The following is a 16252-nucleotide window of genomic DNA, read 5'->3' as shown; positions in this document are numbered from 1 at the left end:
ACCTACTTAACACTGACCACACCCACACAGCACTGGTCACACCTCCTCCACTTCTGTCAATAGGCCCTTGAACATTATCACACCCAGGACTATGTGGCCCAAATTTCAAACCTCGTGTAGGGTATCTTCAGGATGTCTTTAAAGAGAAGAAATAAATCTATTGAGGCTGTTGCTCATTTCTAGAAATGTCATGGCTGAATAAGAGCTGGTTTAACTCTCATTGTAGGAAAACTATTTAAGGGTTTAATTATACTTAAGTTCTTTTTGAAACAATTATCGGTGGAAAAATATTTGAATTTCCTGAAGATATATTTCAGATCATTTAACTTTCCTGACATTAACCTCTGAAAGCAAAAGTGATTTACATAAGGACAAAGAGTGAATCAATATCACCGCGCGGCTCTCTGACAAACATTTATCCTAAATTAACACAAAACAACTGAAGGTCTGTTCCTAAATGATCCTTTTATTTGAAGCTGACAAAGTGAATCCTAATAAGTAGGGAGCTATAGAATCTCTGAAAGCTGTCATTTCTAAAGAAAAGTGTGACATGCACAGAAAGAGTATTGTGTAGTGAGAGAGCTGTCATGCAATATGAAGAAGGCTTCCTTCCTGGGCTAAAATGAAGAATGTGCAATTGGTTGTAAATTAATGGTTGAGAAACAGTATATACTGGGCCCTATAATAACATTTTGAAGGGACCTTCAACCTTTCAAGACACTTCTACGCTCAATTCTATCCCAACCTACTAAGATCACAGCCACACAACATGAAAACTCATATTTGACACAGTGGTATGAAGCTTAATTGTATCCCTAGTATCTGCATAGAATGAATTTTGGCTGGAAAACAACCCAATATGGGGCCAGTTAGAGAGAGACACCCGCTGTTGCAAGAGGTAATGTGGTGAATAGTTTCCTGATTTAACAATATTGGGAGGAACCAAATATGTTTTTCTTCCTGTCTATACCGTACAGAATCGGTATGATTTACCGCCGGGATTGGAATCCTGACAGCGGCATCCCAGCAGAGGAGGAAATCCCGATCGTCCTAAGGTAAGTACTAACTAACTAACCTATTTCTTTCTACCCCCTAACCCTAACCCTCCCTTAGGGGTTCCTAACCCTAACCTTCCCCCCAGTGCCTAACCCTAATCCCCCCTTCCTCGACGCCTAAACCTAAGTCCCCCGGGGGGGGTGCCTAACCCTAAGCCTCCCCCCCTGCGGCTATCCGCGCTCGGCGCCCGGGGTCCGGCGTCCATTCGATCGGGAAGCCGGGCTTCGCACTCCAGGCGTATATGTCTAATGACAGGCGTCGGCATATCGACGCCTGTCTTTAGACCCTTGCCGGGATATGACAGTCGAGAAGTCGGCTGTCGGGATTAGGTCCGCCGGCTTCCCGACTGCATAACATACCGTACATATGCAGAAACCAATGCACATTGGGCACCTCTTTTGTACCTTGATCATCTGCCCCAACGCCATCATGTTCACACATAATATCGGGGATTTATTTAGAGCAACATTATACTACTTCCTATCTACATGCCCATAACAGGAAACCACTCCCACTAACGGTATAGAAACCCTTCTAGTTATTTGACCACCATGCCTTGATAAAGACCTGTGCTATAGGCCAAAACGCATTGGAAATGGTGGTGACCAATAGGAGGAAGACCAATACCAGGAGAGGATGTTTTTTGCATTGGGACCCGTTTCTCCAATCCCCCTTGAATCGATATCCGGAAATCCTTAGGATCCAGTGGTCAAGGGGTCCCGGTGCATACCAGCTTGGTATGTGCGCTTCCTACTCCTTTACATGAATTAATATATTTTCCTAATTACTTGGGGTAATTGTTTTTTCACCATTTTTTTTATGGATCTATTGATCATTTTATTGTCTCCCTTATTTTCAAGGGTAATTTTTATTAATTTTGTTTTAACTGACCCTCTTTCTCACATATATATAGACTAAAGATTTTCTGTTTGACCTTATTACACTGTACATTGGCCATTTATTGAGGGAATTTGTTTGATTAGTGGTCATTAGGCTTTATATGATATTTCTTTATGGTCATTGTTTGATGTAAGCGCCCTTGCAATATCCATATCCATTTGCTTTTGCAGATTGGGCACCTGTCCATGACGTTGAGCATCATCAGTGAGAGTCAACGATTCAGCAGAGGTGGCAGTAGACTCTCTCAACTTGGCACTCATACATGGAGCATCTCTACGCCATATGGTGCGAGGAACCCGGTGCGAGGGAGACACTCTGAGACAAGTAGCTCACCATATTTTAATTTAAATTTAGCATTTTAGTCACATCACAGGTAGCAAAAAGTCACTCACAGTGTACTAGAGAAGCTGGGCTGCGACATTAATAGCACAGGAATTGGTAAAACACACAAAGCAGAACCAGTAGCACACCGATAAACAAATGTTGCAAGCCCCAGTGGTCCTTGTGCTCTTGCATTTAGCTCTGTTGCTCGCAGTTGTTTTATTTATGCAAATGAAATATGCTCGGGACCTGGTGAGCTGAGAGGTTCTATTTGGCACTACTTGAGCTACACTATGATATTACACATGTGTGGGTGATATATTTTAGATATATAATGTGTATGTGTGTGTATACTGTGTGTAACTATATATATATATATATATATATATATACCTGGGGCATTTCTAGAAAGGAGAAGGCCTATGTGCAGTCTCCTTCACGGGCTCCCCTCCTCTCCGTCCAGCGGCTGGCAGAGCACTGAGCGGTGCGCGGCCAGCGCCACACTTATAGACCCTGGGCACTTGGCTCTGCCCAGAGTCTATAGCGCATGCGCAGATCACCGGGAAAATGGCCGCGGCGGGCATTTTCCCTGTACTGTTCATGCGCAAACTATAGGAAAATGGTCACGGCAGCCATCTTCCAGTCGTCTTTACAGCATAGACACTGGCGCCGACGTGGGACTCCGGAGAGGTAAGTATAATATGGGTGTTATTGCATTGATCCCCAAAGAGAATCAAAAACAAAGTCAGCACACCAAAACATAATTTCGTCCAAAAAAAGAAAGCATAGCCATGTTAAATCGGGTTGCCGTAAAGCGCATGTCACAACTGCAGTGCAGTATGAATAATCAGTACCTGGTGACCATATGCAATATAAACAGTCAAATGCACAATTTAATTAGATTTTATTTTGAAGGTACCATACACAGTAAAGATACGAAATTGGGTAAACCGAGTGACAGGGTAACATACAGTATATAAACACATAGTAATACTGTCACATACGAAATACGGATTTGTACAAATACAATCATATACTTACAGATGAAGGCATAATACCGACACATAATAAATAATAGTGGCGCAGACCAATTGGCTGAGGAGGTAGTGGACCAGTGGGAGGGAAAAAAACATTAGCAGGGAGGGCCTTGCTTTTGAGAGCTTACATTCTAAAAGGGAAAGGGAAGGAGTGGGGTACTGGGGAGATACAAGGGTGAGGGATGTGTTAGGGAAGACTAGATTAAGCAGATATCCAGGTAGACAGGGATGAATAAGAGGGAATGCTTTAAGCAATGATGTTGGGGGAGAGCAACGTAGAATAAAGGAGAACATTCCATAGTTTGGGGGTAGCACGAGATAAGTCATGGAGGCATGAGTGAGAGGTAGTCATCAGAGGAGAGGAAAGGCAACTATCACTGGCTGACTGAAGAGGGAGGTTGTGTTGAGGGAAATTAAGTTGGAGATAAAGGAAGGGGAGAGTGAGATGACTTTCAGAGTTATGGTGCGACTTCCTCCACAGGTGTTTGTCAGTGTGGGAGCATTTTGGAGACATCTGGACAATTTGAAGTTCCAGTGTTGTGGTTGGGTCAGCCTAAGGGTGGAAAAATGGGTCAGAGCTGATGAGTCGAGGGCAGAAGCAAGAGATAGGTTGTACAGGGTAACATCTGGGTTACGACAAAGTCATTCAGTGATAGGAGAGTGGAGAGATTCAAGAGTGGAGAAAAATGTGGTGGTGTTTTAAAGATTGCACTTGATGATGGAGGTTTTGAGAGTAGGTGAGGCAATATGAGTGGGTGAAAGAGAGAAGGTGTCAACCAGGAGTTGGAGAAGTAAAAAATGTTGCAGAAATGAGTGAAGGTGAGGTCGAGAGAGTGTCCAAGGCTGTGAATGGGAAGAATGGAACAGGCCAAAGATGGATGTGAGGGTGAAAAGTTTGGAGGCAGCAGAGTCAGAGGGGTTGTCAATGAGGATGAGGGAGTTAAGAACAGGGGAAAGGAAGAGGGGGAAAAACAGGCCACAAAGTTATCAAGGAAGTCTGAACAGGGGTCTGGGGAGCGAAAGATGACCGAAACATGATGTTGGAGTGGGAAGAAAAGATGAATAGAGTGGACCTCAAAGTAGGAGAATGAAAGCAGGGCCGTTTCTAGGGGCAGGCGACCCGTGCAATCGCACAGGGCGCGCGCCTCCGACCTCTGCAGCAGAAACAGCCTGTTAACTGCCGGGCGCCCACTGAGATTCAGTTACCAGCGGGCGCCCGGCAGAGCAGAGCAGCCGGAGAGACGGAGGCTCCGGCTTCCGGCTCCCGGCTCCCCCAGTGTGCACTATGGGAGGACGTCATGACGTCTTTCCCATAGTGCAGAGGAGCAGCTGAGCGGAGCGGACGCCGGAGCGGGGCTGAAGTTAAGTATTACTGTTTTTTTTTAATGTGCAGGCACCCTGGGGATATTACTCTGGGGGCACTTCTGCTGGGGGAGACACCACTACTGGGGGCACCTGGGCACCACTACTGGGGACATTACTCTGGGGGCACTTCTGCTGGGGGAGACACCACTACTGGGGGCACCCGGGCACTACTACTGGGGAGATTACTCGGGGGGCACTTCTACTGGGGGCATTGCTTAGGAGGTACCACTACTGGGGGCATTACTCAGGGCCAAGGGGCACTACTACTGGGGGCACTACTACTTGGGGCTTTACTACTTTGGGCACTACAACAAAGAGAGCATTACTATTGGGGGCACTAATACAGGGGCATTAATACTCGGGACACTATTACAGGAGGCATTACTATTTCGGGCAATACAACTGGGGACACTACTACTGGGGCACTACAACAGGGACCATTACTAATGGGGAAATTACTGATGGGGGCATGACTACAGGGGGCACTACTAATGGTGGCATGGCATAGGGGGCTCCACTCCTGGGGGCAGTACTACTGGGTGCACTGCATAAAGGGCAACACTACTGTGGGCTCTGCATAAGTTGCACTACCACTGTGGGCACTGCATAAGGGGCATAAATACAGGGGACACTACACATAGGGACAACTACAGGGGGCACTGCATAATGGGCACTTTTGCCTGAGAGCCAGTGGGGGGGAAGCCTAAGACCTGTCGGGATGGAATGGTAAGGGAGGGGGATGGAATGGTAAGGGAGGGGGCTGGAATGGCAAGGGAGGGGGCTGGAATGGCAAGGGAGGGGGCTGGAATGAAGTGTGTATTATGTGAATCTTGTTTTTTCAATGTGTTTTATGTGGTTCTGGATTTAATGATGTATTTGAGGTGGATGTGGTTTTAAAACGTAGTTTATGTGCCTCTGGCTTTTCCAATATATTTTATGTGGAAATGGTTTGTTGCAGTGTATTTTATGTGGAAGTGGTTTGTTGCAGTGTATTTTATGTGGATCTGGCTTTTATTTTCAATGTGCTGGGTTCGCTCCCAACGCGACTAAAAATGAGTGTGATGCAAGGTCATACTTCTGCAAATGTCACACCAAAGGCATGCACACAGAAATGCGGCGTGGGCTTGTGACAGCTAGGCCACACCCCATTTTTTTGAGCGCGCGCCTACGGCACGCGCATGCTGTCTGTCTTTTGTTTAGCTACATATATTTTTCAGCGCTTTGCCTCTGACAGGTTTGCCACCCCAGTACTCAGTAGTCACAGTGGCTGACATTCTGTGGTCTTTCCAGATCACACTCCCTTACTGTGATACCCCACCCCCTCACAATGAGGCCACGCCCACTCCACAATATTACTGCTTCGAGGGGGGGGGGGCGCATTTTGACTGCTCGCACTGGGAGCCTCAAACCCTAGAAACTGCCCTGAATGAAAGGATGGGTTCGGTGGTAAAATAAGGAAGGTACAATTGGAAGAAAAATTGTCCACTGGACGATCAATAGACCTGGTAGAGTGGGTGAAGGAGATAGCAGCAGTATTCTGTGAGGGCCATGAAGCTAAAGAAATTAGAGATAAATAGTTTGTGGATAAGCACTAGTTTATTACAAATATATCTGGTGTTCCAAAGGGCAGAAAAGAAGGGGAGGGAGAAGAACAGGGGGATGTGGAAGAGTTTGGTGGGGTTGGCAGTTTATGCAGAAGGATTGGGCTGGTAGTTCATGGATAATATATCTATCTATTTATTATATATCATATTATAAATCCAGTATGGTCGGCACTCCCTTAAAACACTATTAATTACCGTGGTGCCAGCCAAATCCAGTAACACATCCATCCATATGCAGCGGCACTCGTCGGATACTTTTTTATAATGAGCTCAGAGACTGTTACAACTGTTACAACTGTTTCAACGTCTTGAGTTTATTGCAACTCGTCATCAGGAACAACAGACAAAAGTAAAACCTTACCTTAAATACCCCCATTGTAAGAGCAGAAGCCAGGATCCCCACTGGCTCCGTCAAAGGCACTCGCAGGACTTCCGGTGGAACATCCGGAAACACACGTCCTCGACACTGCCTCCGTTGCCCTGGTAACCCAAAGACAACACTCATATAAGCGTCATGCCCATCATAGCAATACTCCACATATACTGTATAATACATAAAAAATATATACAAATATATAAATATAGCACCACATCCTAAACAAATACCGAGCCCACACGTAATGAACTATTATCCATTATCTAAGAAAACAAGAAAAAGATGTGAGGAATGTTAACAGCATATATGTACCAAATCCAGGTCACCAAAAATATAAAGATATCAAATTCCTATAAATTAGAAAAGATGCAGTACAGTGGTAGATATATTACATAGCCTTATCTATACCCAAATCATCAAAGTTAGATCAACAGAAGACGTTAAATTGTAAATGATCATTTAGAACTCTAGGCTTAACAGTATCTAAATAAAAGATCCATTTAGCTTCAGTCTGGACCAGAAGGGACCGAAACGTTGGTATGATTATGCTTCATTGCCATGGAATAAAAACCGTTTTTACTACCTAAAGTCACACCCACATGACTCGCTTCCCCGTTGCCAAGGGGAAGCGAGTCATGTGGGTGTGTCTGTTGGTCTAACGTGAACGTGGTTGTTACGCGCGCCCACGTGATGACTGGCGGATTGACGTCATCATGCGGCGACCCAGAACCAGGCGCCTCGGAGGCACGTGTATCACGAGGTGTTTTGTAAGTATAAATGTTTGTATTGTTTGTATGTTTGGGTAACCTTGATAATGGGGAATTAAAATGCCTGTGTTGGATCACATGCCTGTGTTGCTTCTTATTTCTGCTGGGAGTGCCGCCTATTTGCTGTATTTGTGACAACAGTTGGTACTGTTTATCTTGGAGGGCACCCACCGCATCAGTATATTACTTGGGAGTGCCACCCTAGGACTATATATATATATATATATATATATATATATATATATATACACAGGTTGAGTCTCCCATATCCAAATATTCCGAAATACGGAATATTCCGAAATACGGAAATTTTTTGGCATGACTCAGATAATGAAACCTTTGATTTTTGATGGTTCAGTGTACACAAACTTTGTCTAAGGCACAAATTATTAAAAATATGGTATAAAATTACCTTCAGGCTGTGTGTATAAGGTGTTTATGAAACATAAATGAATTTCATGTATGTACACAAACTTTGTTTGAGCCACAAAATTATTGAAAATATTGTATAAAATGACCTGCAGGCTGTGTGTATAAGGTGTATATAACACATAAATGCATTCTGTGTGTATATTTGGGTCCTATTCCCAAGATATTTAATTATTGTATCCAATTATTCCAAAATACGGAATATTCCGTTATCCAAAATACCCTTGGTCCCAAGCATTTTGGATATGGGAGACTCAACCTGTATATATTATAAAATATATATATACAAAAAATGCCCAGAAGGCGCCACAGATGAAAAAATAAATTGTGAATTTGAATCACTTCTTTTATATATAATTGTTCACCACACTTTGGATTTCTTCCATTGGGGTGGAGGGGATAGTATCTTCAATGAGTAGATGGTAGGTCTTTATACAGTCAGGTCCTATAATGAGACCCTTGCACCAGAAGCACCCAGAGAGCAGTACAACAGCTTTTAGTGTCAATTATTGCAAATTTATTTTGCTTAAAACATAAAAGACAATGACATATACATAAAAAGCTTACTGCAATTAATAATAGAACACCACCAATGGTATATTGGCAACACTAATCCTTTGTCTAGCCCTATTATTGGGGTAAAGGTTCTTGGTTGTTGGCAGACCAATATGGCGGTTCCATATAAAATTACACCTGTATATATGCACAGTATACAGTATGTATATATATATATATGTATAAATATATATATATATATAATGTATAATAAAATATGGTTGAAGAGAGTCGGTATACAGTGATATGCCATATAGCCACTTATCCTGTGGCAAATAAATACAAATTGCTAAGTCTGTATTTATCTATTAAATAACAGTTAAATGATTTATTCAATACAAAGTTACAAACTACACTCAACTCCCACTATCTACAGAAAGTGTTCTAGCTCAAGACACGTCAAAACCACTAGGCTTTAAACCAGGACAAAGAAGGTTGTAGGAGCATCTGTTTCTCACTGAACGGTAGTCACCACCATCCCCAAATACATAATGGGATGAATATATTGAATAAAACTCCTTATTCCTTAGGGGCAAAATGACTCCCACACACAGGTTATTATTGTAATCCCCCATCCATCCTAATTTATGTCTGGCAAAGAATTGGCAATTTCTAGTAGCCTCCACCAGAACATACGAAATGACTATATCTTTGAGTAAAATACAACCGTAGGGTCCTGAAAAACTCTTGCTGTGTAATTGGCGGTTATTAAGTTATCAAAAAGGTATAAATGAGAAGAAAGACAGTCCGATATACCTAACTTTCTTTCAAGAACAGGAATGTACTCCGAAAACAGCGGGTGTTCATTTACGGGCAACTAGAAAATCCTGCTGTTATTTGTTTCCAGCTGGGATACTGATTAAACTCGGTAGGAGGTTAGGGTGAGTCAGAGCCTCAGGAAAATCACCAATCCCATATAAACGTAATAAGATTCTGAGTTACTTTTCATTGTATCCTTCAGGAACAGTTCTCGCTGCTCTCAATCCCGGAAGTAGCGCGTTAGAAATCTATTTATTCTATTTTCTAGAACCCTTCACTGATTGATTGAGATGAAACCCTTTTCCAGATGCTTAATGTTCAAATTTTTCATTCTCGGACTGGAGTTTTTGTAAATAACATAAACACATACTGTAATACTAACAAGGTACGCATGGCAGCTATTATCTACAATTCCTTGGGTTTTATTTCATCTGGAGTCTATAAAAGCTGTTTTAAGGATAGTTGAAAAAATTGTTTTGTTCTGTTTAATATTTCTGGGTCCTCACTGATTTTAAATTGTCCAAGTTCCATCTCTTTTAAGGGTCTATTCATTATGTTAATTATCGGGGACCCTGATAATTTATATTCTTACTCTCCGTGAGCGCGAGAGCCATTCATTATGGCTACGGCGCGGAGACAGCCGATATGAAAATCAGCTGTCTCCCCGAATGCGGAGCATTGAAACTTAGCACTGCCAAGGCTGACTCAGCAGCGCTAGTGGCTCTGCATGAACTAGAGTTCACGCAGGCGCACAAAGGTCCGGCGTCCAGCAGAAGGAGACGGACAGGGCGTAGGGATCCAAAAGGATCTCACTTCGCAACCCGGGACTCCTTCCCATAGGGAAAGGGCTGGGTGTGCGGGAGCAAACGCTATCTGAAGGTGGCAAATGCTCCCGCAGTCAAGCTCTGAAAATATTGTATTTTCGGAGCTTGATGAATTCTGTCCCCATACTAGTGTATCAGGACAGCGGGCCACATCGTGAGAGGAAGTTATCTTCGGTATCTCCTGCATTACCTTTTTGATGAATGGCCCCAAAACTTAATCCCGTCAGAGTTGGGATATCTCACCCCTAACCCTAAACCATACTTGCCTACCCTCCCCATTTGGCCTGGAGCCTCCCAAAAATCGGGTGCCGCTCCCGGCCTCCCGGGAAGGCAGGCAAGTCTCCCGACCTCCGGCGACGTGTCTGCACCCCGCGCAGTTGTAAGTATAAAGCCTGGCAGCGGCGATTCGCAGTTGTAAGTATAAAGCCTGGCAGCGGAGGGGGGGCGGTGACACGATACGCGCTGAATTGCGTCATCTTGGCTCCGCCCCCTGCTCCACAATGCCATTAATATCGGCATTGTGAAGAGGGGGCGGAGCCACGATGACGCAATCGCGCTGTCACACCCCCATGCTCTGCCCCCCATTGGCATGACAAGAATCACCGGCAGTATTACAGCGTGCAGAGGTGCAGAAAGTTGGTGCTTGAACATTCAGACGCAGGATACTACACCGGCGAAGGCTGATACTAGCATTTGCGTATTATTGCAGCTGCAATTCCAGTACAGGCGTATTAGCGGACGCAGCAGTGCCCACCTCTGAATCGGGCCCATTAGGTGGAATGGGTATGTAATGCCGGCTGTCAGGGGTGCCTCAGGTCACAATACAAACAGCGGCATCCCAATGGTTGGTATCCCGACAGGGGTCAGGTAAGTATACTTACCCTCCCCTCTTCTCCCCCTAACCCTCACTTTTTCTAGCCAAAGCCTCCCCACCCCGCACCCTAACACTCCCCGTTAGTGCCAAAAAGTCTCCCCCCTTCGTGCCTAAACCTAACCCTCCCCCTTAGTGACTAACCCTAACCCCCACAGTGTTGCCTAACCCTAATGCTCCCCCCTAGGGGTACCTAACCCTAACCTCCCCTCCAAAACCTAGCCCTAACCCCACTACACTTCCTAAACCTAACCTTCCCCCCCCCCTAGGGCTAACAGTAAGGGCGCTCGGACTTACCTTGTTCGGGCTGGCATACTTCTGTATTCCGGCATTGGGATTAAGATAGGCGTCGGTATTTCGACGCCTATCTTAAGTCCCTTGTCAGGTCTCCACCGTTGGTCATCGCGGCCGCCGGTCTCATACATCCCCATTATGTGTATACAAGAAATGTAATTTCATTGTAATTTTATTGGCTAGATAACTAAGGGCCTGATTCAGAGCCGGACGCAATTAGAGCTCGCTCGCTCAGAAAAAGGGGGTGGCTATTTAAATGATCCGTTCGCTCTTTGCGGTCTGTTGACGCCTCCATATCTGAACGAGCGAACAAAACTTGCGGACGTTTATTTGAAAAATACGCCCCCTGGCCGCTCGCATCATACGTCATGTCCGCTATTTATTAGATTAATCGAGTACATCGAACAGCGTATGAACTGCTCGCTATTCTTGTGGTTGGTTTTTCCTACCACTATATTGCGAGCAGTTTTGACTATAAAACAACCAGGTGACGTGGTCAATGACGCTGCTGTTGTAATTATGCACACCCATAAAACGCCCGTTTTGACCTTTAAGCACGCCTGCGTTCTTAATTCCACTCCCCGTTTTCAAGCACCTTCCCCTGTTAGCACCCACATACGCCTCATCCTGTCACTCAAAGTAGCAGGCATTCGCTATATAGCGAACAAACGATTTTCGTCCGGCACTGACTGGCTCGCGCATGCGTATTATAAACCGTACGCATGCGCAGAAGTACGAACATCGCTCGGAACGAGCGTACTGCCGCTTACGAGCGGCTCTGAATCAGGCCCTAAATCACTACTAAATCACTGACATCTTGGCATAACAATAAGTGGAAATAATTGATTACTATTACAGAATATGGAGGACAAATAAGGACAATCCTTTAGAAACGGTAAAACACAAAACCTCCTTTTCTGTAGACATTCCTAAAAGATCCTTTATTTCAGTAAATGTGCCCTATACTATAATGTGCTGTCATCCATAACAACCAATTATAGTCCAGCTGTCGAATTGTTAGTGCAGGTTAACAAATATAAGGGAATGTCTGATTGGTTGCTATGTGTTACAGCAGTTCTGAACACAGTATTGCTCTATCAAATAAGCTCCGATGTGTTTGTTTAGAACCAAAACACAAAGCCGGGGCCACAGATGACTCAATGGAAAATATGGCTACTAAAATGTTTCTTTCAAAATAAATTATACCCATTAAGTTTGTGAACTGAACCAATATACCATTCTACCTATCCATTAATTGGGAATCAGTGCCATCTTTGAGGCATTGGGCAATCACTTGGTGGAAAATTGGTGGAGCCAACATTATGGGAAGGAGTTCCAAGGTTCTGAGCGGATCCCTCCGCAGCCTCCTCACCAGCTGCCCGCGGCTGTGCACATGACCCGAGGTCACGCATGCGTTGCCGGGACGACGGGGAGCAGGTAAGTAACGCAGCTACAGAAGTAGCTGCGATACTTTTCACGGGGACAACTGCTTTTCGGAGCAGTTGTCCCCTCACCGGAGCAATGATGAATTGCTCTGATGTCAGGCTTCCCCCGCTGCGAGTTCAGTATTAAAGTATCCCTCGCAGCGAGTTCTAAACTTCATAATCGGAGGCCATACGGCCTTCGATGATGAATAGGCGCTTCAAACACATTCACTTGCATAAAAAGAGTGCTACGCATATGAAATGCATACAATTAAAAAGCAAACAAGGGAGACTTTTTCAAAAATATAAGAAGTGAAACCGAAAGATTGCATAAGAAAAGAGGTGTGTTAAACCTCTAGGATGGGGGCCGGCATGTATGCAAATTACTGTTTAGAGTTAGCCTATCGTTAGCAGGGGCGGGTTTTCAATAGAGACATTATATAAGGGGCTAGAAGTGAGGGCCAAAGCCTCTTGGTTCCAGATTGCTCCAGGACAGGGAAGTGCATTTTGTCAGTTGTCATTTTCCTTAATAAAACTCTCTTAGTGCTTCTCCTCCTTCTTCTCTTCTTCTCTCCTCCTTTTCCTTATTGTATTTAGTCTCTTTTCATTTACTTCATATCATTGCTTTTACTTTTCCTTTCTGTCCTCAATCAGTGTCTTTTCTGATTTCTTGTTCTGCTGGGGGTGGGTGTAGCTATGTCCTGCCTAGTAATGAGCCTCCCCAGACCCTGGTCCCTGGCTCCACAGTGCCCCCATGTTATTAGGAGCTGCAGGTGTGGTTCCCCTATTGATAGTTCTATCCCCCCTCAGGCTGCTGCAGCAGCTTTGTGGAAGGTGTGCCAGTGCGGGGGAGGGGTGCTTCCCTTTAGTCCTTAATGCCCCTGGTCAATATTATCTTTGTGGCTGCAATGGCCAACACCATAGGCAAATGCAGGAGGGGTTTATGAGTGCCTTGCCTGAACCCCTCCTCAGCCCACACCATGATGACTACAATAGAAATAGCATATAATACTAAAGTTGCATGTTTTTTAGGATCCCCTCAGTGTCACAAATGAAATAACTAGCACTACAGTCCCTGTTGATCTTTTAAATGTGTCAGCCAGTAGAAAAAGTTAAAAAGCCAGTAATGAATATTGTTGTGCACCAACTAGATCTGGAAAACATGCACTGTACGGGGTGCACTGATATGGATCACCTATTGGATCAATTATTAATACTGGATAATACACCATCCAGTACATAGGGGGACCAATCTGTGCATCTGTGTCCAGGACAGTGCATGGTTTCTTTTTCTGCCCTCTCCCAGATTCCCCAACTTGCTCATATGATCTGTAAAGGAGCCTGCACATGAAATAAAAAGATTCAGCTCAGACAGGATGGCTCTACTTCTACATATAATTACTTACTGTGTTTGCTGGTCCTGTATATGCCAGAATTATATCATTCAGTACATTCGTATGATGTATTTTATAGATGGTCTAAGTGCTGATTATGCCCTCTTAATGGTAGAAAACAGTTGCAGCAAACAGTGGCCCTCATTCAGACCCACTCGCAAGCGGGCGCACGTACGTTAGGCGTACGTACAAAAATATTTAAATTCAATGGCTCGCTCGTATTTTCGTTCGCATCTAAAATTCCGCCCTAAACTCTGACGACCCCTCCTCTAACTAACGAGCGTACGAAATAGCGAGCGTACATCCCCGAAATGGCTTGAAAGGAACGCACGCACAAGTATAAACAGGAAGTGGCCTTGTCAGATGTCGATTACCTGCTCCTTTATTCTGCCTACCTCCATCAATCGTATCATGCCAATCAATGTATCAATTAGCTTAATTGTTTGTTTTTTTTCAACACAATGCAAGAAACTTTACTCTTGTCCGTGTTTGTGTTTACCCGCAGAATACGTACGGATGAAACATTCGTTTTTATTGTTCAAAAAACATGTGAACCACAATTAAACAATTGTACTATTGCTGTGGATCCCCGCATATTTCCCTGGGTTCATTTCTTTATTTAAATTTGCTTACGCATGTCACTGCATCAAGCCTATCCTAACTCTCCAGAGATTTCTGGCCCTGTCGAACACATGACTCATACACTAACCAATAAAATTGCTCCTGTTAATTTCCAAAATACATTAGCCAATCAGAAAATTTTTACACACTTTATCAAAAATGATTTTTAAGAAAAACACCATTGCCATCATGAGAGCCTCCGCATTCACCAGGCGTGAGCTGCTGGTGCTTACGGAGGTCATGGATCGCCGGATCACCAGCCAGCCTCAACCCATGACCAACCGGCAGAAGCGCTCCGCGTATGCGGAGGTACGGTCCCGCCTGCGGTCCTTCGGCTCACGCCGCAACATCGGGCAGCTGGAGCGCAGGTGGTCCGACCTGCAACGGCGAACGCCCCGCTTGCTGGCATGCTTTCGCATGCAGATCCTGGCAAGTAAGTGTTATGTATTGTGGTTTTAATGTTTGTGTTTGTGGGGCAAACTGCGTGTGCATGTTTTCCTGTCTGTTCTATTTATTATTTGTACTCATATCTGTGTCTGCATGTTTTCCTGTCTGTTCTATTTATTATTTGTACTCATATCTGCGTCTGCATGTTTTCCTGTCTGTTCTATTTATTATTTGTACTCATATCTGCGTCTGCATGTTTCCCCTCTATTTCTGATTTTTTAATTCTACTGCTATTTTTTTTTTATTTTTTTTTTTTTTATTTTTTTTTTTTAGTTTGGTTGCCCGGATTTGTCCATAAACTAAACGCAATTTCTTTGACATATTTTAGGGGGACAGCCAAGACTCCGCCGTCACCGTCCGTCCAGACGGCGTTCCCGCCCACTCTCCCCAACCCCCAGCCAACACTCCACCCCAAATCTTTCCCCTATTCCCCACTCCTCCCCATCCTTCCCAGACCCTCTCCCGAAAATGTCGGGCCTCCTTCCCCTCCGTCCCACTTCCCCCTCTCCTCCACCCACCCCTCTTCCAATTACCCCCTCCCCGGAGTCCAGCATAACTCCGCCCCATTCTTTGGGGAATGACGGATCCTCCGAGGAGGATCATGGAGGTTTGGCTGGAGCTCCCGATTTGTCTCCCGGTATGTTTTTTTATTTTTTTTTTTAAAGCACAAACTGTTTGTATGTAATCATGTGTCGTGCCTTTCTTCGTGTTTTTGTGGCTTGACTTTTGTTGATTGTGAAGGTTTGCCTTTACCTCTTCCTGGTGATTTAAACATACACATATCATACCTGTGGGAATTTGTACCTAGGCCTTGTATTTTTGCCAGCCCACCCTTTTTATTTTTGTTTTTGGGTTTAGGAGTGATTTGGGTTTTTTTTTAAATTTTTCTGTGGATTCCCTATTGTTGTATTAACCCACACACTTTTCTCACCCACAGAGGAACAGAGGCGTCGGCAAGAGGTGGGGCAGATGCGCCAACATGTCATCGGCATTCTGGTGGCCCTCGACCGGCTGTCTGGCCTCCTTCGGCATTAGTTTTTTTATTTTGTTTCTATTTTCCAATTAAATTTATTAAGACAAATATACGTTGTGGCTCATTTTTAAAAACCAAAACCAAGATAGTTTAGCCTGACATAAGTAGACTATTCCTGCAAGGATTTCCCTTTTTTAAAAGTTAGATTGTGTTTTGTCTTTGTATGTCAAACAGA

The sequence above is a fragment of the Taudactylus pleione genome, unplaced genomic scaffold (assembly GCF_031769625.1).
Source record: "Taudactylus pleione unplaced genomic scaffold, aTauple2 ptg000571l, whole genome shotgun sequence".
In the NCBI taxonomy this organism is placed as follows: domain Eukaryota; kingdom Metazoa; phylum Chordata; class Amphibia; order Anura; family Myobatrachidae; genus Taudactylus; species Taudactylus pleione.
Note: the sequence above shows the minus strand (reverse complement) of the source record.